Source organism: Schistocerca gregaria, chromosome 3 (assembly GCF_023897955.1).
Source record: "Schistocerca gregaria isolate iqSchGreg1 chromosome 3, iqSchGreg1.2, whole genome shotgun sequence".
Classification (NCBI taxonomy): domain Eukaryota; kingdom Metazoa; phylum Arthropoda; class Insecta; order Orthoptera; family Acrididae; genus Schistocerca; species Schistocerca gregaria.
The window spans coordinates 17,604,040-17,629,226 of record NC_064922.1 but is presented as its reverse complement, the minus strand read 5'-3'; the positions used below and the strand labels follow the sequence as shown (position 1 = coordinate 17,629,226).

At 44.0% G+C, this 25,187-nt stretch overlaps 8 non-coding genes across 8 annotated transcripts; all 8 read right to left on the bottom strand.

Annotated features, from left to right (window-relative positions):
• Window positions 1–11,947: 11,947 nt before the first annotated feature.
• On the bottom strand, window positions 11,948–12,020 carry Trnak-cuu (transfer RNA lysine (anticodon CUU)). The gene has a single exon. It is a non-coding gene; the product is annotated as a tRNA-Lys (tRNA).
• Window positions 12,021–13,992: 1,972 nt separating this feature from the next.
• On the bottom strand, window positions 13,993–14,065 carry Trnar-ccg (transfer RNA arginine (anticodon CCG)). Its single transcript has one exon. It is a non-coding gene; the product is annotated as a tRNA-Arg (tRNA).
• A 4,198-nt stretch (window positions 14,066–18,263) lies between these two features.
• Trnat-ggu (transfer RNA threonine (anticodon GGU)) lies at window positions 18,264–18,335 on the bottom strand. The gene has a single exon. It is a non-coding gene; the product is annotated as a tRNA-Thr (tRNA).
• An 863-nt stretch (window positions 18,336–19,198) lies between these two features.
• Trnar-ucg (transfer RNA arginine (anticodon UCG)) lies at window positions 19,199–19,271 on the bottom strand. Its single transcript has one exon. It is a non-coding gene; the product is annotated as a tRNA-Arg (tRNA).
• A 1,420-nt stretch (window positions 19,272–20,691) lies between these two features.
• Trnar-ucg (transfer RNA arginine (anticodon UCG)) lies at window positions 20,692–20,764 on the bottom strand. The gene has a single exon. It is a non-coding gene; the product is annotated as a tRNA-Arg (tRNA).
• A 536-nt stretch (window positions 20,765–21,300) lies between these two features.
• On the bottom strand, window positions 21,301–21,372 carry Trnat-ggu (transfer RNA threonine (anticodon GGU)). Its single transcript has one exon. It is a non-coding gene; the product is annotated as a tRNA-Thr (tRNA).
• Window positions 21,373–22,235: 863 nt separating this feature from the next.
• Window positions 22,236–22,308, bottom strand: Trnar-ucg (transfer RNA arginine (anticodon UCG)). Its single transcript has one exon. It is a non-coding gene; the product is annotated as a tRNA-Arg (tRNA).
• Window positions 22,309–23,728: 1,420 nt separating this feature from the next.
• Window positions 23,729–23,801, bottom strand: Trnaq-uug (transfer RNA glutamine (anticodon UUG)). The gene has a single exon. It is a non-coding gene; the product is annotated as a tRNA-Gln (tRNA).
• Window positions 23,802–25,187: the final 1,386 nt, after the last annotated feature.

Sequence of the window (25,187 nt, the reverse complement as noted above, 5' to 3'; positions counted from 1 at the left end):
CATTGATTGTAAACGAACATTGAATTTTGTTATTGATTTCTCAGACCATATGTTTATGAACATATCACCAAATCAACTTTCTCTTTATAAATATGTGAAGCGGGCCAGGCAAATGGCGGCAAGGAGTCCGGGGCATCTAGGGCTAAGCCTTTTCCCAGTGACGCCTTCATATCCGTCACTACTCACTTTGATTGTAAAGGAACATTGAATTTTTTTTTATTGATTTCCCAGTCCATATGTATATGAACTTATCACCAAATCAACATTCTCCTTATACATATATGAAGCGGGCCAGCAAATGGCGTCAAGGAGTCAGCGGCATTTAGTGCTAGGCCTGTTCACAGTGCTGACATCAAACCCGTCAGCAATCACATAGATTCTAAAGGAAGATTGAATTTTTTTTATTGATTTCCAAGACCATATGTATATGAACATATCACCAAACCACCATTCTCCCTATACATATATCAAGTGGACCAAGCTGATGGCGGCAAGGAGTCAGCCGCAGTTAGGGCTGGGCCTTGTCCTAGTACTGCCCTCATACTCGTCACCACTCACATTGATTATACAGGAACATTGAATTTTTTGATGATTTCCCAGACCATGTGTATATGAACATATCACCAAACCAACTTTCTCTTTATACAAATATCAAGGGGGCCAGAAAGATGGCAGCAATGAGTTGAGGAGCCATTTGTTCTACGCCATGTCCCAGTGCTGCCCTCATACCCGTCACCACTCACATATATTTTAAAGGAACATTGAATTTTGTTAATTGCTTTCCCAGACCATATGTATATGAACATTTCACCAAACCAACTTTCTCTTTATACATATATCTAGCGGGTCAGGCAGATGGCGGCAAGGAGTCAGAGTCAGTTACTGCTAGGCCTTGTCCCAGTGCCACCCTCATATTCGTCACCACTCACAATGATTGTAAAGGAACATTGAATTCTTTTATTGATTTCTCTGGCCATATGTTTATGAGTATATCACTGAACCTACTTACTCTTTATACATATATCAAGTGTGCCATGCAGATGGCATCAAGGAGTCAGGGGCAGGTAATGCTAGTCGTTGTCCCAGTGCCGCCCTCATACCAGTCACCACTCACATGGATTGTAAAGGAACACTGATTTTTTTTATTGGTTTCCCAGTCTATAAGTATTTGATCTTATCACCAAACCAACTTTCTCTTTATACATACATAAAAGCGGGCCAGCAGATGAAGACAAGAAGTTCAGGGGCAGCTAGTGCTAGGCCTTGTCCTAGTGCCGCGTTCATACCCGTCATTACTCACATTGACTGTACAGGAACATTGAATATTTTTTTTATTATTTCCCAGTCCATATGTATATGAGCATCTCACCAAACCAAGATTCTCTTTATACATATATCAAGCAGGGCTTGCAGATTGCGCCAAGGAGTTTCAGGGCACATAGTCCTAGGCGTGGTCCCAGTGCCGCCCTCATAACCGTCACCACTCACATTGATTGTAAAGGTACATTAATTTTTTTTATTGATTTCCCAGTCCATGTACGTATAAAAATATCACCAAGCTAATTTTCTCTTTCTTCACATATCAAGCGTGCCAAGCAGATGGTATCAAGTAGTCTGGATCAGTTAGTCCAAGTCCTGGTCACAATGCCGTCATCATACCCGGCACCACTCACATTGATTGTAAAGGAAAATTGAATTTTTTATTGATTTCCGAGACCACATGTATATGAAAATATAAAAAAGAAACCAACTTTCTCTTGATACATATATCAAGTGGGCCAGGCAGATGGTGGCTAGGAGTCATGGGCAGTTAGTGTTAGGCCTTGTCCCAGTACCAACTTATACCCGTAAACCATAAAATTGATTCTAAGGAAACATTGAATTTTTTTTATTTATTTCCCAAACCATATGTCATTTAACATATCAAAACAAGCAACTTTCTCTTTATACATATATCAAGTGGGCCAGGCAGATTGCGGCAAGGGGTTAATGGCAGTTAGTGCTAGGCATTGTCCCAGTGCCCCTATTAAACGTCACCACTTACATTGATTCTAAAGAAACATTGAATTTTTTTTATTGATTTCCCAAACCATAGGTAAATGAACATATAAAAAAAACCAACGTTCTCTTCATAAATATATCGAGTGGGCCCGGCAGGTGGCGGCTAGGAATCAGGGGCAGTTAGTGCTAGGCCTTGTCCCAGTGCCCCCACATACCCGTCACCAGTCACATTGATTCTAAAGAAAAATTGAATTTTTTTTATTTATTTCACAAACCGTATGTAAATGATCATATCAAAGAAACCAACTTTCTCTTTATACATATATCAAATGATCCAGGCAGATGGCGGCAAGGGGTCAGGTGCGGTTAGTGCTAGGCCTTGTCCCAGCGCCCCCTCATACCTGTCACCACTCACATTGATTCTAAAGAAACATTGAATTTTTTTTATTGATTTCCCAAACCATATGTAAGTGAACATATCAAGGAAACCAACGTTCTCTTTATAAGTATATCAAATTGGACAGGCACATGGCGGCAAGGAGTCACGGGCAGTTAGTGCTAGGCCTTGACCCAGTGCTACCTCATACCCGTCACCACTCACATTGATTCTAAAGAAACATTGAATTTTTTTTAATTATTTCCCAAACCGTATGTAAATGAACATATCAAGGAAACCAACGTTCTCTTTATAAGTATATCAAATTGGACAGGCACATGGCGGCAAGGAGTCACGGGCAGTTAGTGCTAGGCCTTGACCCAGTGCTACCTCATACCCGTCACCACTCACATTGATTCTAAAGAAACATTGAATTTTTTTTAATTATTTCCCAAACCGTATGTAAATGAACATATCGAAAAAACCAACTTTCTCTTTATACATGTATCAAGTGAGCCAGTTACCACTCACATTGATTCTAAAGAAACGTTGAATTTTTTTATTGATTTCCCAAACCATATGTATATGACCATATAAAAAAAACCAAGTTTCTCTTTATGCATATATCAAGTTGGCCTGGAAGATGGCGGCAAGGAGTCAGGGGCAGTTAGTGCTTGGCCTTGTCCCAGTGCCCCCACATCCCTGTAACCAGTCACATTGATTCTAAAGAAATATTGAGTTTTTTTTATTGATTTCCCAAACGATATGTATACGAAAATATCAAAAAAACCTACTTCCTCTTTATACATGTATCAAGTGGGCCATGCAGATTGCGGCAAGGAGTCAGGGGCAGTTTTTGCTAGGCCTTGTCACAGTGCCCCCTCATACCCGTCTCCACACACATTGATTCTAAAGAAACATTGAATTTTTTTTATTGATTTCCCAAACCATATGTATATGAAAATATCTAAAATACCAACTTTCTCTTTCTACATATATCAAGTGTGCTAGGCAGATGGAGGCAAGGAGTCAGGATCTGTTAGGGCTAGTAATTGCCCAGTGCCCCTTCATACCCGTCACCACTCACATTGATTCTAAAGAAACATTGATTTCTTTTTATTTATTTCCCTAACCATATGTAAATGAACATATCAAAAAACCGACTTTCTCTTTGTACATATATGAAATGGATCAGGCAGATTGCGACAATGAGTCAGAGGCAGTTTGTGCTAGGCCTTGTCCCAGTACCCTCTCATACCCGACACCACTCACATTAATTCTAAAGTAAAATTGAATTTTATTTTTTTTGATTTCCCATACGATATATATATGAAAATATCAAAAAACCAACTTTCTATTTATACATGTATCAAGTGGGCCATGCAGATAGCGGCAAGGAGTCAGGGGCACTTAGTGCTAGGCTTTGTCCCAGTGCCCCCACATACCTGTCACCAGTCACATTGATTCTAAAGGAATATTGATTTTTTTATTCATTTCCCAACCGATATGTATATGAAAATATCAAAAAAACCTACTTCCTCCTTATACATGTATCAAGTGGGCCATGCAGATAGCGGAAAGGAGTCCGGGGCATTTAGTGCTGGGCCTTGTCCCAGTGGCCCCCCCCCCCCCCCCCCCCCCCATACCCGACACCACTCACATTAATTCTGAAGAAACATTGGATTTTTTTATTGATTTCCCAAACCATATGTATATGAACATATCACAAAAACCAACATTCTCTTTATACGTATGTCAAAGGGGCCAGGCAGATGGCGGCATGGAGGAAGGGTCAGTTAGTGCGAGGCCTTGCCCAGTGCCCTCTAATACCCATCACCGCTCACAATGATTCTAAAGAAACATTGAATTATTTTTACTTATTTCCCAAACCATATGTAAATGAGCATATCAAAAAAGCCAACTTTCTCTTTATACATATATCAAATTGGCCAGGCAGATGGCAGCAAGGAGTCAGGCGCAGATAGTCTAAAGCCTTGTCCGAGTGCCACATTATACCCGTCACCACTCACATTGATTCTAAAGAAGCATTGAATTTTTTTTATTTATTTCCCAAACCATATGTATATGAAAATATCAAAAATACTAACATTCTCTTTATACATATATCAAATGGGCCAGGCAGATGGCAGCAAGGAGTCAGGTGCAGTTAGTGCTAGGCCTTGTCCCAGTGCCCCCTCATACCCGTCACCACTCACATTGATTCTAAAGAGACATTGAATTTTTTTTATTTATTTCCCGAACCATATGTAAATGAACATATCAAAACAACCAACTTTCTCTATTTACATATATCAAATGGGCCAGGCAGATGGCAGCAAGGAGTCAGGTGCAGTTAGTGCTAGGCCTTGTCCCAGTGCCCCCTCATACCCGTCACCACTCAAATTGATTCTAAAGAGACATTGAATTTTTTTTATTTATTTCCCGAACCATATGTAAATGAACATATCAAAACAACCAACTTTCTCTATTTACATATATCAAATGGGCCAGGCAGATGGCGGCAAGTAGTCAATGGGCAGTTTATGCTAGGCCTTGTCACTTTGTCCTCTCATACCCATCAACACTCACATTGATTGTAAAGAAACATTGAATTTTTTTATTGATTACAGAAACCAATTGTATATCCAAATATCAAGGAATCCAACTTTCTTTTTATACATATATCAAGTGGGCCAGGCAGATCATGTCAATTATTCAGTGGCAGTTAGTTCTAGGCCTTGTCGCAGTGCCCCCTCATACACGTCACAACTCACATTGATTCTAAAGAAACATGAAATTTTTTTATTTATTTCGCAAACCATATGTAAATGAACATTAAAAAAAAAACAACTTTCTCTTTATACATATATCAAATTGGCCAGGCAGATGGTAGCAAGAAGTCAGGGGCAGTTAGTGCTAGGCCGTCTCCCAGTGCCCCCTCATACCCGTCACCACTCACATTGATTCTAAAAAAAAAAATAGATTTTTTTTTATTTATTTCCCAAACAATATATAAATGAAAATATCAAAAAAACCAACTTTCTCTTTATACATATATCAAGTGGGCCAGGCAGATGGCGTCAAGTAGTCGGGGGCAGATAGAGCTAGGCCTTGTCCCAATGCTCCTCCATACCCGACACCACCCACATTAATTCTAAAGAAACATTGCATTTTTTTTAATTGATTTCCCAAACCGTATGTAAATGAAAATATCAAAAAACAAACTTTCTCTTTGTACATATATCAAGTGGGCCAGGCTGATGGCGGCAAGGAGTCAGGGGAAGTTAGTGCTAGGCCTTGTCCCAGTTCTACCTCATACCCGTCACCACTCACATTGATGCTAAAGACACATTGAATTTTTTTAATTGATTTCCCAAACCATATGTAAATGAACATATAAAAATACCCAATTTTCTCTTTATACGTATATCAAGCGGGGCAGGCAGATGGCAGCAAGGAGTCAGGGGCAGTTTGTGCTTGGCCTTGTCCAGTACCCCCTCATACCCTTTACCCCACACATTGATTCTACATAACATTGCGTTTTTTTTATTGATTTCCCAAACCATATGCATATGAAAGTATCAAAAATACCATCTTTCTCTTTATACATATATCAAGTGGGCCAGGCAGATGGCAGCAAGGAGTCAGGGGCAGTTAGTGCTAGACCTTGTCCGAGTGCCCCTCATACCCGTCACCACTCATATTGATTCTATAGAAAAATTGAAATTTTTTTATTTATTTCCCAAACCATGTGTAAATGAACATATCAAATAACCAACTTTCTCTTTATACATATATCAAGTGGGCCAAGCAGATGGCGGCAATGTGTCAGGGGCACATTTTGTTAGACCTTGTCACAGTGCCCCCGCAGACCCGTCACAACTCAAATTAATTCTACGGAAATACTGAATTTTTTTACTTATATCCCAAACCATATGTAAATGAACATATAAAAAAAACTTTCTCTTTATACATATATCAAGTGGGCCTGGCAGATGTCGGCAAGGAGTCAGGGACAGTTAGTGCTAGGCCTTGTCCCAGTGCCCCCTCAAACCCGTCACCACTCACATTGATTCAAAAGAAACATTTTATTTTTCTATTTATTTCCCAAACCATATATATATGAAAACATCCTAAAACCACCTTTCTCTTTATACATATATCAAGTGGGACAGGCAGAGTGCGGCAAAGAGTCAGGTGCAGTTAATGCTAGGCCTTGTCCCAGTGCCCCCTCATACTCATCACAGCTCACATTGATTCTAAAGAAACATTGAATTTTTTTATTGATTTCCACAACAATATGTAAATGAACATATAAGAAAATCTTTCTCTTTATACATATATCAAGAGGGCCAGGCAGATCTCGATAAAGAGTCAGGGGCAGTTACTGCTAGGCCTTGTCCCAGTGCCCCCTCATACCCGTCACCACTCACATTGATTCTAAAGAAACATTCAATTTTTTAAATTTATTTTCAAACCATATGTAAATGAGCATATAAAAAAACAACTTTCTCTTTATACATATTACAAGTGGGACAGGCAGTGTGCGGCTAGGTGTCAGGGGCAGTTAGTGCTAGGCCTTGTCCCAGTGCCCCCTCATACTCATCACAGCTCACATTGATTCTAAAGAAACATTGAATTTTTTTATTGATTTCCACAACAATATGTTAATGAACATATAAAAAAATGTTTCTCTTTATACTTATATCAAGAGGGCCAGGCTGATCTCGGTAAAGAGTCAGGGGCAGTTACTGCTAGGCCTTGTCCCAGTGCCCCCTCATACCCGTCACCACTCACATTGATTCTAAAGAAACATTCAATTTTTTTAATTTATTTCCAAACCATATGTAAATGAGCATATAAAAAAACAACTTTCTCTTTGTACATATATCAAATGTGCCAGGCAGATGGCTGCAAGGAGTCACGGTCAGTTATTGCTAAGTCTTGTTCAAGTGCCCCCTCATACCCTCACCACTCTCATTGATTCTAAAGAAACATTGAATTTTTTTTATTTATTTCCCTAACCATATGTAAATGAACATATAAAAAAAAACCACTTTGTCTTTATACATATATCAAGTGGGCTAGGCAGATGGTGGCAAGGAGACAGGTGCAGTTAGTGCTAGATCTTGTCCCAGTGCCCCCTCATACTCATCACAGCTCACATTGATTCTAAAGAAACATTGAATTTTTTTATTGATTTCCACAACAATATGTAAATGAACATATAAAAAAATCTTTCTCTTTATACTTATATCAAGAGGGCCAGGCTGATCTCGATAAAGAGTCAGGGGCAGTTACTGCTAGGCCTTGTCCCAGTGCCCCCTCATACCCGTCACCACTCACATTGATTCTAAAGAAACATTCAATTTTTTTTATTTATTTTCAAACCATATGTAAATGAGCATATAAAAAAACAACTTTCTCTTTGTACATATATCAAATGTGCCAGGCAGATGGCTGCAAGGAGTCACGGTCAGTCATTGCTAAGCCTTGTTCAAGTGCCCCCTCATACCCTCACCACTCACATTGATTCTAAAGAAACATTGAATTTTTTGTATTAATTTCCCTAACCATATGTAACTGAACATATCAAAAACCAACTTTCTCTTTATACATATATCAGTGGGCCAGGCAGATTACGACAAGGAGTCAGTTCTAGGAATTTTTCCAGTGCCCCCTCATACCCGTCACCACTCACTTTGATTCTAAAGAAACATTGAAATTTTTATTTATTTCCCTAACCATATGTAAATGAACATATATAAAAAAAAACAACTTTCTCTTTATACATATATCAAGTGGGCCAGGCAGATGGCAGCAAAGAGTCAGGGGCAGTTGGTGCTGGGCCTTTTCCCAGTGCCCCCTCATGCCCGTCACCACTCACATTGATTCTAAAGAAACATTGAATTTTTTTATTTATTTCCCAAACCATATGTAAATCAACATATAAAGACACCAACTTTCTCTTTATACATATATCAAGTGGGCCAGGCAGATGGCGGCATGTTGTCAGGTTCATTTAGTGCTAGGCCTTGTCCCAGTGCCCCCACATACTCGTCACCACTCACATTGATTCTAAAGAAACATTGATTTTTCTATATTTATTTCCCTAACCATATGTAAATGAGCATATAAAAAAAACCTTTCTCCTTATATATATACCAAGTGGGCCAGGCAGATGACGGCAAGGTGTCAGTGCTAGGCCTTGTCCCAGTGCCCCCTTATACCCATCACCACTCACATTGATTCTAAAGAAACATTGAATTTTTTTTCTTTATTTCCCTAACCATATGTAAATGAACATATAAAAAAAACCAACTTTCCTTTATACATATATGAAGTGGGCCAGGCAAATGGCTGCAAGGATTCATGGGCAGTTAGTGCTAGGCCTTGTCTCAGTGCCCCCTCATACCCGTCAGCACTCACATTGATTCTAAAGAAACATTGAATTTTTTTATTTATTTCCTTAACCATATGTAAATGAGCATATAAAAAAAATCAACTTTCTCTTTATACATATATCAAATGTGCCAGGCAGATGGCTGCAAGGATTCACGTTCAGTTATTGCTAGGACTTTCTCAAGTGCCCCCACATACTCGTCACCACTCACATTAAGTCTAAAGAAACATTGAATTTTTTTTATTTATTTCCCTAACCATATGTAAATGAACATATCAAAAACCAACTTTCTCTTTATACATATATCAGTGGGGCAGGCAGATTACGACAAGGAGTCAGTGCTAGGCCTTGTCCGAGTGCCCCCACATACCCGTTACCACTCACATTGATTCTAAAGAAACATTGAATTTATTTTATTTATTTCCAAACCATATGTAAATGAACATATCAAAAAATGCAACTTTCTCTTTATACATATAACAAGTGGGCAAGGCAGATGGCTGCAAGGAGTAAGGGGCAGTTTGAGCTGGGCCTTTTCCCAGTGCCCCCTCATGCCCGTCACCACTCACATTGATTCTAAAGAAACATTGAATTTTTTTTATTTATTTCCCAAACCATATGTACATGAACATATAAAAAAACCAACTTTCTCTTTATACATATATCAAGTGGGCCAGGCAGATGGTGGCAAGGAGTCAGGGGCAAATAGTGCTAGGCCTTGTCCCAGTGCCCCTCAAACACGTCACCACTCTCATTGATTCTATAGAAACATTGAATTTTTTTATTTATTTCCTTAACCATATGTAAATGAGCATATAAAAAATCAACTTTCTCTTTGTACATATATTAAATGTGTCAGGCAGATGGCTGCAAGGATTCATGGGCAGTTAGTGCTAGGCCTTGTACCAGTGCCCCCTCATACCCGTCACCACTCACATTGATTCTAAAGAAACATTGAAATTTTTTTTATTGGTTTCCCAAACCATATGTATATGAACATATAAACAAAACCAACTTTCTCTTTGTACATATATCAAGTGGGCCTGGCAGATGGCGGCAAGCAGTCAGGGGCAGATAGTGCTAGGAATGTCCCAGTGCCCCTCAAACACGTCACCACTCACATTGATTCTAAAGAAACATTGAATTTTTTTCATTTATTTCCTTAACCATATGTAAATGAGGATATAAACAAAATCAAATTTCTCTTTGTACATATTTCAAATGTGCCAGGCAGATGGCTGCAAGGAGTCATGGTCAGTTATTGCTACTCTTTGTCCCAGTGCCCCCTCATACCCGTCATCACTCACTTTGTTTCTAAAGAAACATTGAAGTTTTTTTATTGGTTTCCCAAACCATATGTATATGAACATATAAACAAAACCAACTTTCTCTTTGTACATATATCAAGTGGGCCTGGCAGATGGCGGCAAGCAGTCAGGGGCAGATAGTGCTAGGAATGTCCCAGTGCCCCTCAAACACGTCACCACTCACATTGATTCTAAAGAAACATTGAATTTTTTTCATTTATTTCCTTAACCATATGTAAATGAGGATATAAACAAAATCAAATTTCTCTTTGTACATATTTCAAATGTGCCAGGCAGATGGCTGCAAGGAGTCATGGTCAGTTATTGCTACTCTTTGTCCCAGTGCCCCCTCATACCCGTCACCACTCACTTTGTTTCTAAAGAAACAATGAAGTTTTTTTATTGGTTTCCCAAACCATATGTATATGAACATATAAACAAAACCAACATTCTCTTTGTACATCAAGTGGGCCAGGCAGATGGTGGCAAGGAGTCAGGGGTAGTTAGTGCTAGGCCTTTTCAGAGTGCCCCCTCATACCATTCATCACTCACATTGTTTCTAAAGAAACATTGAAATTTTTTCGTTTTGATTTCCCAAACCATATGTATACGAACATATAAAAAAAACCAACATTCTCATTATACATATATCAAGTGGGCCAGGCTGATGATGGCAAGGAGGCAGCCTCAGTTAGTGCTAGGCCTTGTCCAAGTGCCCCCTCATTCCCGTCACCACTCACATTGATTCTAAAGAAACATTGAATTTTTTTTTATTTATTTCCCAAACCATACGTAAATGAACATATCAAAAAAACCAACTTTCTCTTTATACATATATCAAGTGTTCCAGGCGGATGGCAGCATGGAGTCAGGGGCTGTTAGTGCTAGGCCTTGACCCAGTGCCCCCTCAAACCCATCACCACTCACATTCATTCTAAAGAGTTATTGAATTTTTTTTTATTTATTTCCATAACCATATGAAAATGAACGTATAAAAAAACGAAATTTCTCTTTATACATATATCAAATGGGCCAGGCAGATGGCGGCAAGGAGTCAGGTTCTTTTAGTGCTAGGCCTTGTCCCAGTGCCCCCACATACTCGTCACCACTCACCAAACATAGACAGGAGAACAAGACCACACACTTTGCGCATTCGGAATCGATGGCAGGGTGTCCCTCGCCGCATTTGCTAAGATGGACCTTTGCTACTTCTCCAGAAGCGACGACGAGGACAAGTTCAGAGATTTGTGAGAAATACATCTACAAAATGTAATTCAGACTGCCTCGTCCCACCTTATGCCGTACCGCTTTGGCAAATGCTTTATCTGCGCCATTCGCCTTAATCACATCTGAGGGTAATTCTTAATAAAACGCCTGTCGCTAATTGTTCGTCATCACAGATACTGTTTGCTATACGGCCATGACGCACAACTGATTTCCAAAATTCGTCTTCCTTCTGTGAGAATGGAACTCACAACTCCTGGTTTACTAGACCAGTGCTCTACCACTGAGCCAAAGAGGCGCGGCCTAGCGGAACTTCTTCATACTTCGTCCGTACGGTAGTCTGAATCATCAGACTTCAGCTGACAACACTTCATATTTTCGACTAATATTTGCAGCTATGGCGACCCATTACTGCTTGGCTACACATCTGACACGTAGCCGATGTTCTCTCCAACCAAAACCACTTGCACTTCAGAACATGAGTTTCACACATGTCTACAAAATCACCATCACCTCCAAATACAATTTTCTTGCAACTGATGGAGACGTAGGCAAATTTTAAAGTTGCTATTTCCATTACATCACGTTAATTAGAAAATCGGTAATTTACATCTGCAGCGAAAAAATATTCCGTTCCGCACAGTGTAGGGCTCGAACCCACGACCATATGAATAAGAGTCTCATGCTCTACCGACTGAGCTAGCCGTACTACCTCGATAGATACCTGCTGGGTAGCAGATCACACAGTACTCGTTTGGGTTGGGTGGTCCCATACAGAATCTCTCCATGCTGCCTAATGTTTTCCTAACGTCACACTCGTCACGTACTTCACTTTTATTTCATAATCATTTCTGACAGGTAAAGGAATTGCATGACAATCTGCAGAGCTAGCGGCGTCAAAGTTAACACAAATACTTGATGTGACCCAAAAGCCGAACGAGTTACTTTCCGACGTTGTTTTAGATGTGCAAGTGCCAGTCAAAACTCGCGGTGAGAGTACTCTGCCGACCATTTCGCTAGTTAACACCGGTCTTGTTGTGTGTGTTTCAGGTTGAAGACCATCTCCAAGCACAAAATGGTTAACAACAACATTCAGACGGTTTCGTACTGCTAAATTGCTACTTTAAAACGGTATGTTTCTTTTTCAGAACTGGAAAAACACGACCGTGACAAGATTCGAAACTGCAATCTACGGATCCGAAGTCCGACGCCTTTCCAATAGGCCACACGGTCACTGACGACGAAGTACAACTTATATACGACTCATCTTGAAACGCTCACGCCCCTGAGGAATTGTGTTTTCGTTCCACTCAGCCGCTGCCCCTTACTCTTTCCCACCCATTCGTTACATTCAACCTCTTACGCGACCGACCAAACATAGACAGGAAAACAAGACCACACACTTTGCGCATTCAGAATCGATGGCAGGGTGTCCCTCGCCGCATTTTCTACGATGGCCATTTGCTACTTCTGCAGAAGCTTCGGCGGCAACGACGACGACGACGACGACGACCGCGAGAGGCTCTGAGATTTGTGAGAAATACATCTATAAAATGTAATTCAGACTGCCTCGTCCCACCTTATTCCGTACTGCTTTGGCAAATGCTTTATCTGCGCCATTCGCCATAATTACATCTGAGAGTAATTCTTAATAATACGCCTGTCGCTAATTGTTCCTCATCACAGATACTGTTTGCTATACGGCCACGATGCGCAACTGATTTATAAGATTCGTCTTCCTCCTGTGAGGATGGAACTCAGGAACCCTGGTTTACTAGACCAATGCTCTACCACTGAGCTAAACAGGCGCCGCCTAGCGGCACTTTTGCGTACTTCGTCCGTACGGTCGTCTGAATCATCGGACTTCAGCTGACAACACTTCACATTTTCGACTAATATTTGCAGCTATGGCGACCCATTACTGCTTGGCTACACATCTGACATGTAGCCGATGTTCTCTCCAAACAAAACCACCTGCACTTCAGAACATGACTTTTACACATGTCTACAAAATCACCTTCACCTTCAAATACAGTTTTCTTGCGACTGATGGAGACGTAGGCAAATTTTAAAGTTGCTATTTCCATTACATCACGTTATTCAGAAAATCGGTAATTTACATCTGCAGCAGAAAAAAATTCCGTTCCATCCAGCGGAGGGCTCGAACCCACGACCCTGTCAATAAGAGTCTCATGCTCTACCGACTGAGCTAGCCGTGCTGCCTCGTTGGATACCTGCTGGGTTGCAGATCACACTGTACTCGTTTGGGTTGGTTGGTACCATACAGAATCTGTCCATGCTGCCTAATGTTTTCCTAACGTCACACTCGTCACGTACTTCACTTTTATTTCATAATCATTTCTGATCATTTCTGAGAGGTAAAGGAATTGCATGACAATCTGCAGAGCTAGCGGCGTCAAAATTAACACACATACTTGATGTGACTCAAAAGCCGAACGAGTTACTTTCCGACGTTGTTTTAGATGTGCAAGTGCCAGTCAAAACTCGCGGTGGGGGCAGTCTGCCGACCATTTCGCTAGTTAACACCGGTCTTGTTGTGTGTGTTTCAGGCTCAAGACCATATCCAAGCACAGAATGGTCAACAGCAACATTCAGACGGTTTCGTACTGCTCAATTGCTACATTAAAACGGTATGTTTCTTTTTCAGAACTGGAAAAACACGACCGTGACAGGATTCGAACCTGCAATGATCGGATTCGGACTCCGACGCCTTATCCATTAGGCCACACGGTCACTGACGACCAAGTACAACTTATATACGACTCATCTCGAAACGCTCACGCCCCTGAGGAATTGTGTTTTCGTTCCACACAGCCGCTGCCCCTTACTCTTTCCCACCCATTCGTTACATTCAACCTCTTACGAGACCGACCAAGCATAGACAGGAAAACAAGACCACACACTTTGCGCATTCGGAATCGATGGCAGGGTGTCCCTCGCCGCATTTGCTACGATGGCCATTTGCTACTTCTGCAGAAGCGGCGGCGGCAACGACGACGACGACGACCGCGAGAGGCTCTGAGATTTGTGAGAAATACATCTATAAAATGTAATTCAGACTGCCTCGTCCCACCTTATGCCGTACTGTTTTTTTTTTTTTTCCTTTATTGTCATTTATACCTACAAAGGTAGGCCGGCAGCGGTCTAATATGCCGCTCTTCGGCCACAAGAAACATACAAGAGATAAAAACAGGAAGACATAATCTCAAAACACAGACATGGAGGACAAAAATCAGAAGACAACAGAGAAAAAAAGAATTGAAGTCGTTCACCGACGCAGCACTGTTTCAGTTTTAAAAAAAAACGGGCAGCACAGCACGGAACAGAGAACAGTAGCACAGGTGAACGGTGGAGCAGAAACGAAGAAACACTCGAGGCACAGACGGGACGAAAGACACGGACACTGCGGAGATGGGCTTCGGCGCTTGCAGGGGCACTGTCCACACCGAAAAGCTGGGGGCCTGCCAAGGGAAAAAACAGGGGGAGGGAAGGAGGGAGGGGGAGATAGGATGCCAGGGAGGAGGAGGGGAGAAAACGAAAAGAGGGGGGTGGAGGCCCAGGGAGAGGGGGAGGGGAGGTAAGGATGGAAGGAGGGAGAGGGGGAGGGAGAGAAGGGAGAGAGGGTGCCCACAGGAAAAAGAGAGGAGAGGGGAAGGCAAGGCTCAAAGTTGGTAGGAGGGGTAGATGGAGGGGAGGAGGGCATCATCCGGGAGGGGGAGTCGGCGGAAGCCATCTTGGGAGAGGGTGTGGAGAGTGTGAAGATGGAGAGCAGGTGGGATACAGGAGTACAGGCTCGGCAGTGGGTTGGGGTGGGAGAGGATGGAAGAGACAAACGGGTGGGGAGGATCAAGCTTGCGGGAGGTGTAGAGGATCCGTATCCGTTGGAGGAAGAGGAGGAGGTGTGGGAAGGGGATGAGGTCATAGAGGAGCCGCGTGGGGGAAGGGAGGCGGATGCGATAGGCGAGGCGGAGTGCATGCCGTTCAAGGATTTGAAGGGATTTGTAAAAGGTAGGCGGGGCAGAGATCCAGGCGGGATGGGCATTACAGAGGATAGGGCGGTTGAGAGATTTATAGGTGTGGAGGACGGTGGAGGGGTCCAGACCCCATGTGCGGCCAGAAAGGAGCTTCAGGAGGTGGAGTCGGGAGCGTGCCTTGGCTTGGATTGTCCGGAGATGAGGGGTCCAGGAGAGGCGACGGTCAAGGGTGACGCCAAGGTACTTGAGGGTGGGTGTGAGGTTAATAGGACGGCCATAAATGGTAAGATAGAAATCAAGGAGACGGAAGGAAGGGGTGGTTTTGCCTACGATGATTGCCTGGGTCTTGGAAGGATTGACCTTGAGCAACCACTGGTTACACCAAGAGGTGAACCGGTCAAGATGGGATTGGAGAAGGTGTTGGGAGCGTTGCAGGGTGGGGGCAAGGGCAAGGAAGGCGGTGTCATCGGCGTACTGGAGAAGGTCAAGGGGGGGTGCAGGTGGAGGCATGTCCGCCGTATAAAGAAGGTAAAGAAGAGGGGAAAGGACGGACCCTTGGGGCACACCGGCAGAGGGGTAGAAGGTGTAGGAATCAGTGTTGTGGAGAGTGACATAGGAAGGGCGGTGGGAAATGAAGGATGCGATCAGACGGACGTAGTTAATAGGAAGAGCAAAGGTTTGGAGCTTGAAGAGGAGACCAGAATGCCACACTCGGTCATAGGCGCGTTCAAGGTCAAGGGAGAGGAATATGGCGGAGCGACGGGAGTTGAGTTGTTCGGAGAGGAGGTGAGTGAGGTGAGGGAGAAGGTCATCGGCAGAGAAGGATGGTCGAAAGCCACATTGGGTGGAGGGAAGGAAGCGGTGCCGGTGGAGATGCTAGTGGATACGGCGGGTTAGAATGGATTCCAGGACCTTGCTGAAGACCGAGGTAAGGCTTATAGGACGGTAGGAGGAGACAGCGGAAGGTGGTTTATCGGGTTTGAGGAACATCAGGATCCGGGAGGTTTTCCACAGGTCGGGGTAGAAGCCGGTGGACAAGACCACATTGTACAGCCTGGCCAGGGTGGAGAGGAAGGGGGCGGGAGCTTCACGGAGGTGACGGTAAGTAACACGGTCGTGACCAGGAGCAGTGTTGCGTTTGGTGCGGAGTATATCGATGATGTCTTGAGTAGTTATAGGGGTATTGAGTTCAGTGTGTGTAATGTTGTCCAAGTACTGGAAGCCAGGAGCTAGTGGAGGGATAGAGGTGTCAGTTCGATCGCGGACATCGGGGAAGAGGGAATAATCGAACTGGGGATCGTCAGGGAGTGCCGTACTGCTTTGGCAAATGCTTTATCTGCGCCATTCGCCTTAATCACATCGGATTGTAATTCTTAATAATACGCCTGTCGCTAATTGTTCCTCATCACAGATACTGTTTGCTATACAGCCACGATGCGCAACTGATTTCCTAGATTCGTCTTCCTCCTGTGAGGATGGAACTCACGAACCATGGTTTACTAGACCAATGCTCTACCACTGAGCTAAACAGGCGCCGCCTAGCGGCACTTTTGCGTACTTCGTCCGTACGGTCGTCTGAATCATAAGACTTCAGCTGACCACACTTCATATTTTCGAGTAATATTTTCAGCTATGGCGACGCATTACTGCTTGGCTACACATCTGACACGTAGACGATGTTCTCTCCAAACAAAACCACCTGCACTTCAGAACATGACTTGCACACATGTCTACAAAATCACCTTCACCTTCAAATACAGTTTCCTTGCGACTGATGGAGACGTATGCAAATTTTAAAGTTGGTATTACATCACGTTAATCAGAAAATCGGTAATTTACATCTGCAGCGGAAAAAAATTCCGTTCCGCCCAGCGTAGGGCTCGACCCCACGACCCTGTGAATAAGAGTCTCATGCTCTACGGACTGAGCTAGCCGTGCTGCTTCGTTGGATACTTGCAGGGTAGCAGATCACACTGTACTCGTTTGGGGTGGGTGGTCCCATACAGGATCTCTCCATGCTGCCTAATGTTTTCCTAACGTCACACTCGTCACGTACTTCACTTTTATTTCATAATCATTTCTGAGAGGTAAAGGAATTGCATGACAATCTGCAGAGCTAGCGGCGTCAAAATTAACACACATACTTGATGTGACTCAAAAGCCGAACGAGTTACTTCCCGACGTTGTTTTAGATGTGCAAGTGCCAGTCAAAACTCGCGGTGAGGGCACTCTGCCGACCATTTCGCTAGTTAACACCGGTTTTGTTGTGTGTGTTTTAGGCTCAAGACCATCTCCAAGCACAGAATGGTCAACAGCAACATTCAGACGGTTTCGTACTGCTCAATTGCTACATTAAAACGGTATGTTTCTTTTTCAGAACTGGAAAAACACGACCGTGACAGGATTCGAACCTGCAATCTTCGGATCCGAAGGCCGACGCCTTTTCCATTAGGCCCCACGATCACTGACGACCAAGTACAACTTACATACGACTCGTCTCGAAACGCTCACGACCCTGAGGCATTGTGTTTTCGTTCCACACAGCCGCTGCCCCTTACTCTTTCCCACCCATTCGTTACATTCAACCTCTTACGAGACCGACCAAACATAGAAAGGAAAACAAGACCACACACTTTGCGCATTCGTAAACGATGGCAGGGTGTCCCTCGCCGCATTTGCTACGATGGCCATTTGCTACTTCTGCAGAAGCGGCGGCGGCGACGCCGACGACGACCGCGAGAGGCTCTGAGATTTGTGAGAAATACATCTATAAAATGTAATTCAGACTGCCTCGTCCCACCTTATGCCGTACTGCTTTGGCAAATGCTTTATCTGCGCCATTCGCCTTAATCACATCTGAGAGTAATTCTTAATAATACGCCTGTCGCTAATTGTTCCTCATCACAGATACTGTTTGCTATACGGCCACGATGCACAACTGATTTCCAAGATTCGTCTTCCTCCTGTGAGGATGGAACTCACGACCCCTGGTTTACCAGACCAATGCTCTACCACTGAGCTAAACAGGCGCCGCCTAGCGGCACTTCTGCGTACTTCGTCCGTACGGTCGTCTGAATCATCAGACTTCAGCTGACAACACTTCATATTTTCGACTAATATTTGCAGCTATGGCGACCCATTACTGCTTGGCTACACATCTGACACGTAGCCGATGTTCTCTCCAAACAAAACCACCTGCACTTCAGAACATGACTTTCACACATGTCTACAAAATCACCTTCACCTTCAAATACAGTTTTCTTGCGACTGATGGAGACGTAGGCAAATTTTAAAGTTGCTATTTCCATTACATCACGTTAATCAGAAAATCGGTAATTTTCATCTGCAGCGGAAAAAAATTCCGTTCCGCCCAGCATAAGGCTCGAACCCACGACCCTGTGAATAGGAGTCTCATGCTCTACCGACTGAGCTAGCCGTGCTGCCTCGTTGGACACCTGCTGGGTAGCAGATCACACTGTACTCGTTTGGGTTGGGTGGTCCCATACAGAATCTCTCCATGCTGCCTAATGTTTTCCTAACGTCACACTCGTCACGTACTTCACTTTTATTTCATAATCATTTCTGAGAGGTAAAGGAATTGCATGACAATCTGCAGAGCTAGCGGCGTCAAAATTAACACACATACTTGATGTGACTCAAAAGCCGAACGAGTTACTTTCCGACGTTGTTTTAGATGTGCAAGTGCCAGTCAAAACTCGCGGTGAGGGCACTCTGCCGACCATTTCGCTAATTAAAACCGGTCTTGATGTGTGTGTTTCAGGCTCAAGACCATCTCCAAGCACAGAAAGGTCAACAGCAATATTCAGACGGTTTCGTACTGCTCAATTGCTACATTAAAACGGTAGGTTTCTTTTTCAGAACTGGAAAAACACGACCGTGACAGGATTCAAACCTGCAATCTTCGGATCCGAAGTCCGACGCTTTATCCATTAGGCCACACGGTCACTGACGACCAAGTACAATTAATATACGACTCATCTCGAAACGCTCACGCCTCTGAGGAGTTGTGTTTTCGTTCCACACAGCCGCTGCCCCTTACTCTTTCCCACCCATTCGTTACATTCAACCTCTTACGAGACCGACCAAACATAGACAGGAAAACAAGACCACACACTTTGCGCATTCGGAATCGATGGCAGGGTGTCCCTCGCCTCATTTGCTACGATGGCCATTTGCTACTTCTGCAGAAGCGGCGGCGGCGACGACGACGACAGCGAGAGGCTCTGGGATTTGTGAGAAATACATCTATAAAATGTAATTCAGACTGCCTCGTCTCACCTTACGCCGTACTGCTTTGGCAAATGATTTATCTGCGCCATTCGCCTTAATCACATCGGATTGTAATTCTTAATAATACGCCTGTCGCTAATTGTTCCTCATCACAGATACTGTTTGCATTACAGCCACGATGCGCAACTGATTTCCAAGATTCGTCTTCCTCCTGTGAGGATGGAACTCACGAACCCTGGTTTACTAGACCAATGCTCTACCACTGAGCTAAACAGGCGCCGCCTAGCGGCACTTTTCCGTACTTCGTCCGTACGGTCGTCTGAATCATCAGACTTCAGCTGACAACACTTCATATTTTCGACTAATATTTGCAGCTATGGCGACGCATTACTGCTTGGCTACACATCTGACACGTAGACGATGTTCTCTCCAAACAAAACCACCTGCACTTCAGAACATGACTTGCACACATGTCTACAAAATCACCTTCACCTTCAAATACAGTTTTCTTGCGACTGATGGAGACGTAGGCAAATTTTAAGGTTGGTATTACATCACGTTAATCAGACAATCGGTAATTTACATCTGCAGCAGAAAAAAATTCCATTCCGCCCAGCGTAGGGCTCGAACCGACGACTCTGTGAATAAGAGTCTCATGCTCTACCGACTGAGCTAGCCGTGCTGCCTCGTTGGATACTTGCTGGGTAGCAGATCACACTGTACTCGTTTGGGTTGGGTGGTCCCATACAGAATCTTTCCATGCTGCCTAATGTTTTCCTAACGTCACACTCGTCACGTACTTCACTTTTATTTCCTAATCATTTCTCAGACGTAAAGGAATTGCATGACAATCTGCAGAGCTAGCGGCGTCAAAATTAACACACATACTTGATGTGACTCAAAAGCCGAACGAGTTACATCACGACGTTGTTTTAGATGTGCAAGTGCCAGTCAAAACTTGTGGTGAGGGCACTCTGCCGAACATTTCGCTCGTTAACACCGGTCTTGTTGTGTGTGTTTCAGGCTCAAGACCATCTCCAAGCACAGAATGGTCAACAGCAACATTCAGACGGTTTCGTACTGCTCAATTGCTACATTAAAACGGTATGTTTCTTTATCAGAACTGGACAAACACGACCGTGACAGGATTCGAACCTGCAATCTTGGGATCCGAAGTCCGACGCCTTATCCATTAGGCCACACGGTCACTGGCAATCAAGCACAACTTATATACGACTTATCTCGAAACGCTCACGCCCCTGAGGCATTGTGTTTTCGTTCCACACAGCCGCTGCCCCTTACTCTTTCCCACCCATTCGTTACATTCAACATCTTACGAGACCGACCAAACATAGACAGCAAAACAAGACCACACACTTTGCGTATTCGGAATCGATGGCAGGGTGTCCCTCGCCGCATTTGCTACGATGGCCATTTGCTACTTCTGCAAAAGCGGCGGCGGCGGCGGCGGCGGCGACGACGACGACGACGACGACGACGACGACGCCGACGACGACGACCGCGAGAGGCTCTGAGATTTGTGAGAAATACATCTATAAAATGTAATTCAGACTGCCTCGTCCCACCTTATGCCGTACTGCTTTGGCAAATGCTTTATCTGCGCCATTCGCCTTAATCACATCTGAGAGTAATTCTTAATAATACGCCTGTCGCTAATTGTTCCTCATCACAGATACTGTTTGCTATACGGCCACGATGCACAACTGATTTCCAAGATTCGTCTTCCTCCTGTGAGGATGGAACTCACGACCCCTGGTTTACCAGACCAATGCTCTACCACTGAGCTAAACAGGCGCCGCCTAGCGGCACTTCTGCGTACTTCGTCCGTACGGTCGTCTGAATCATCAGACTTCAGCTGACAACACTTCATATTTTCGACTAATATTTGCAGCTATGGCGACCCATTACTGCTTGGCTACACATCTGACACGTAGCCGATGTTCTCTCCAAACAAAACCACCTGCACTTCAGAACATGACTTTCACACATGTCTACAAAATCACCTTCACCTTCAAATACAGTTTTCTTGCGACTGATGGAGACGTAGGCAAATTTTAAAGTTGCTATTTCCATTACATCACGTTAATCAGAAAATCGGTAATTTTCATCTGCAGCGGAAAAAAATTCCGTTCCGCCCAGCATAAGGCTCGAACCCACGACCCTGTGAATAGGAGTCTCATGCTCTACCGACTGAGCTAGCCGTGCTGCCTCGTTGGACACCTGCTGGGTAGCAGATCACACTGTACTCGTTTGGGTTGGGTGGTCCCATACAGAATCTCTCCATGCTGCCTAATGTTTTCCTAACGTCACACTCGTCACGTACTTCACTTTTATTTCATAATCATTTCTGAGAGGTAAAGGAATTGCATGACAATCTGCAGAGCTAGCGGCGTCAAAATTAACACACATACTTGATGTGACTCAAAAGCCGAACGAGTTACTTTCCGACGTTGTTTTAGATGTGCAAGTGCCAGTCAAAACTCGCGGTGAGGGCACTCTGCCGACCATTTCGCTAATTAAAACCGGTCTTGATGTGTGTGTTTCAGGCTCAAGACCATCTCCAAGCACAGAAAGGTCAACAGCAATATTCAGACGGTTTCGTACTGCTCAATTGCTACATTAAAACGGTATGTTTCTTTTTCAGAACTGGAAAAACACGACCGTGACAGGATTCAAACCTGCAATCTTCGGATCCGAAGTCCGACGCTTTAACCATTAGGCCACACGGTCACTGACGACCAAGTACAATTAATATACGACTCATCTCGAAACGCTCACGCCTCTGAGGAGTTGTGTTTTCGTTCCACACAGCCGCTGCCCCTTACTCTTTCCCACCCATTCGTTACATTCAACCTCTTACGAGACCGACCAAACATAGACAGGAAAACAAGACCACACACTTTGCGCATTCGGAATCGATGGCAGGGTGTCCCTCGCCTCATTTGCTACGATGGCCATTTGCTACTTCTGCAGAAGCGGCGGCGGCGACGACGACGACAGCGAGAGGCTCTGGGATTTGTGAGAAATACATCTATAAAATGTAATTCAGACTGCCTCGTCTCACCTTACGCCGTACTGCTTTGGCAAATGATTTATCTGCGCCATTCGCCTTAATCACATCGGATTGTAATTCTTAATAATACGCCTGTCGCTAATTGTTCCTCATCACAGATACTGTTTGCATTACAGCCACGATGCGCAACTGATTTCCAAGATTCGTCTTCCTCCTGTGAGGATGGAACTCACGAACCCTGGTTTACTAGACCAATGCTCTACCACTGAGCTAAACAGGCGCCGCCTAGCGGCACTTTTCCGTACTTCGTCCGTACGGTCGTCTGAATCATCAGACTTCAGCTGACAACACTTCATATTTTCGACTAATATTTGCAGCTATGGCGACGCATTACTGCTTGGCTACACATCTGACACGTAGACGATGTTCTCTCCAAACAAAACCACCTGCACTTCAGAACATGACTTGCACACATGTCTACAAAATCACCTTCACCTTCAAATACAGTTTTCTTGCGACTGATGGAGACGTAGGCAAATTTTAAGGTTGGTATTACATCACGTTAATCAGACAATCGGTAATTTACATCTGCAGCAGAAAAAAATTCCATTCCGCCCAGCGTAGGGCTCGAACCGACGACTCTGTGAATAAGAGTCTCATGCTCTACCGACTGAGCTAGCCGTGCTGCCTCGTTGGATACTTGCTGGGTAGCAGATCACACTGTACTCGTTTGGGTTGGGTGGTCCCATACAGAATCTTTCCATGCTGCCTAATGTTTTCCTAACGTCACACTCGTCACGTACTTCACTTTTATTTCCTAATCATTTCTCAGACGTAAAGGAATTGCATGACAATCTGCAGAGCTAGCGGCGTCAAAATTAACACACATACTTGATGTGACTCAAAAGCCGAACGAGTTACTTCACGACGTTGTTTTAGATGTGCAAGTGCCAGTCAAAACTTGCGGTGAGGGCACTCTGCCGAACATTTCGCTCGTTAACACCGGTCTTGTTGTGTGTGTTTCAGGCTCAAGACCATCTCCAAGCACAGAATGGTCAACAGCAACATTCAGACGGTTTCGTACTGCTCAATTGCTACATTAAAACGGTATGTTTCTTTATCAGAACTGGACAAACACGACCGTGACAGGATTCGAACCTGCAATCTTGGGATCCAAAGTCCGACGCCTTATCCATTAGGCCACACGGTCACTGACGACCAAGTACAACTTATATACGACTCATCTCGAAACGCTCACGCCCCTGAGGAATTGTGTTTTCGTTCCACACAGCCGCTGCCCCTTACTCTTTCCCACCCATTCGTTGCATTCAACCTCTTACGAGACCGACCAAACATAGACAGGAAAACAAGACCTCACACTTTGCGCATTCGGAATCGATGGCAGGGTGTCCCTCGCCGCATTTGCTACAATGGCCATTTGCTACTTCTGCAGAAGGGGCGGCGACGACGACGACGACGACGACGACGACGACGACGACGACGACCGCGAGATGCTCTGGAATTTGTGAGAAACACATCTATAAAATGTAATTCTGACTGCCTCGTAACACCTTATGCCGTACTGCTTTGGCAAATGCTTTATCTGCGCCATTCGCCTTAATCACATCTGAGAGTAATTCTTAATAATACGCCTGTCGCTAATTGTTCCTCATCACAGATACTGTTTGCTATACGGCCACGACGTGCAACTGATTTCCAAGATTCGTCTTCCTCCTGTGAGGATGGAACTCACGACCCATGGTTTACTAGACCAATGCTCTACCACTGAGCTAAACAGGCGCCGCCTAGCGGCATTTTTGCGTACTTCGTCCGTACGGTCGTCTGAATCATCAGACTTCAGCTGACAACATTTCATATTTTCGACTAATATTTGCAGCTATGGCGACCCAGTACTGCTTGGCTACACATCTGACATGTAGCCGATGTTCTCTCCAAACAAAACCACCTGCACTTCAGAACATGACTTGCACACATGTCTACAAAATCACCTTCACCTTCAAATACAGTTTTCTTGCGACTGATGGAGATGTAACCAAATTTTAAAGTTGCTATTTCCATTACATCACGTTAATCAGAAAATCGGTAATTTACATCTGCAGCGGAAAAAAATTCCGTTCCGCCCAGCGTAGGGTTCGAACCAACGATTCTATGAATAAGAGACTCACGCTCTACCGACTGAGCTAGCCGTGCTGCCTCGTTGGATACCTGCTGGGTAGCAGATCACACTGTACTCGTTTGGGTTGGGTGGTCCCATACAGAATCTCTCCATGCTGCCTAATGTTTTCCTAATGTCACACTCGTCACGTACTTCACTTTTATTTCATAATCATTTCTGAGAGGTAAAGGAATTGCATGACAATCTGCTGAGCTAGCGGCGTCAAAATTAACACACATACTTGATGTGACTCAAAAGCCGTACGAGCTACTTTCCGACGTTGTTTTAGATGTGCAAATGGCAGTCAAAACTCTCGTTGAGGGCACTCTGCCGACCATTTCGCTATTTAACACCGGTCTTGTTATGTGTGTTTCAGGCTCAAGACCATCTCCAAGAACAGAATGGTCAACAGCAACATTC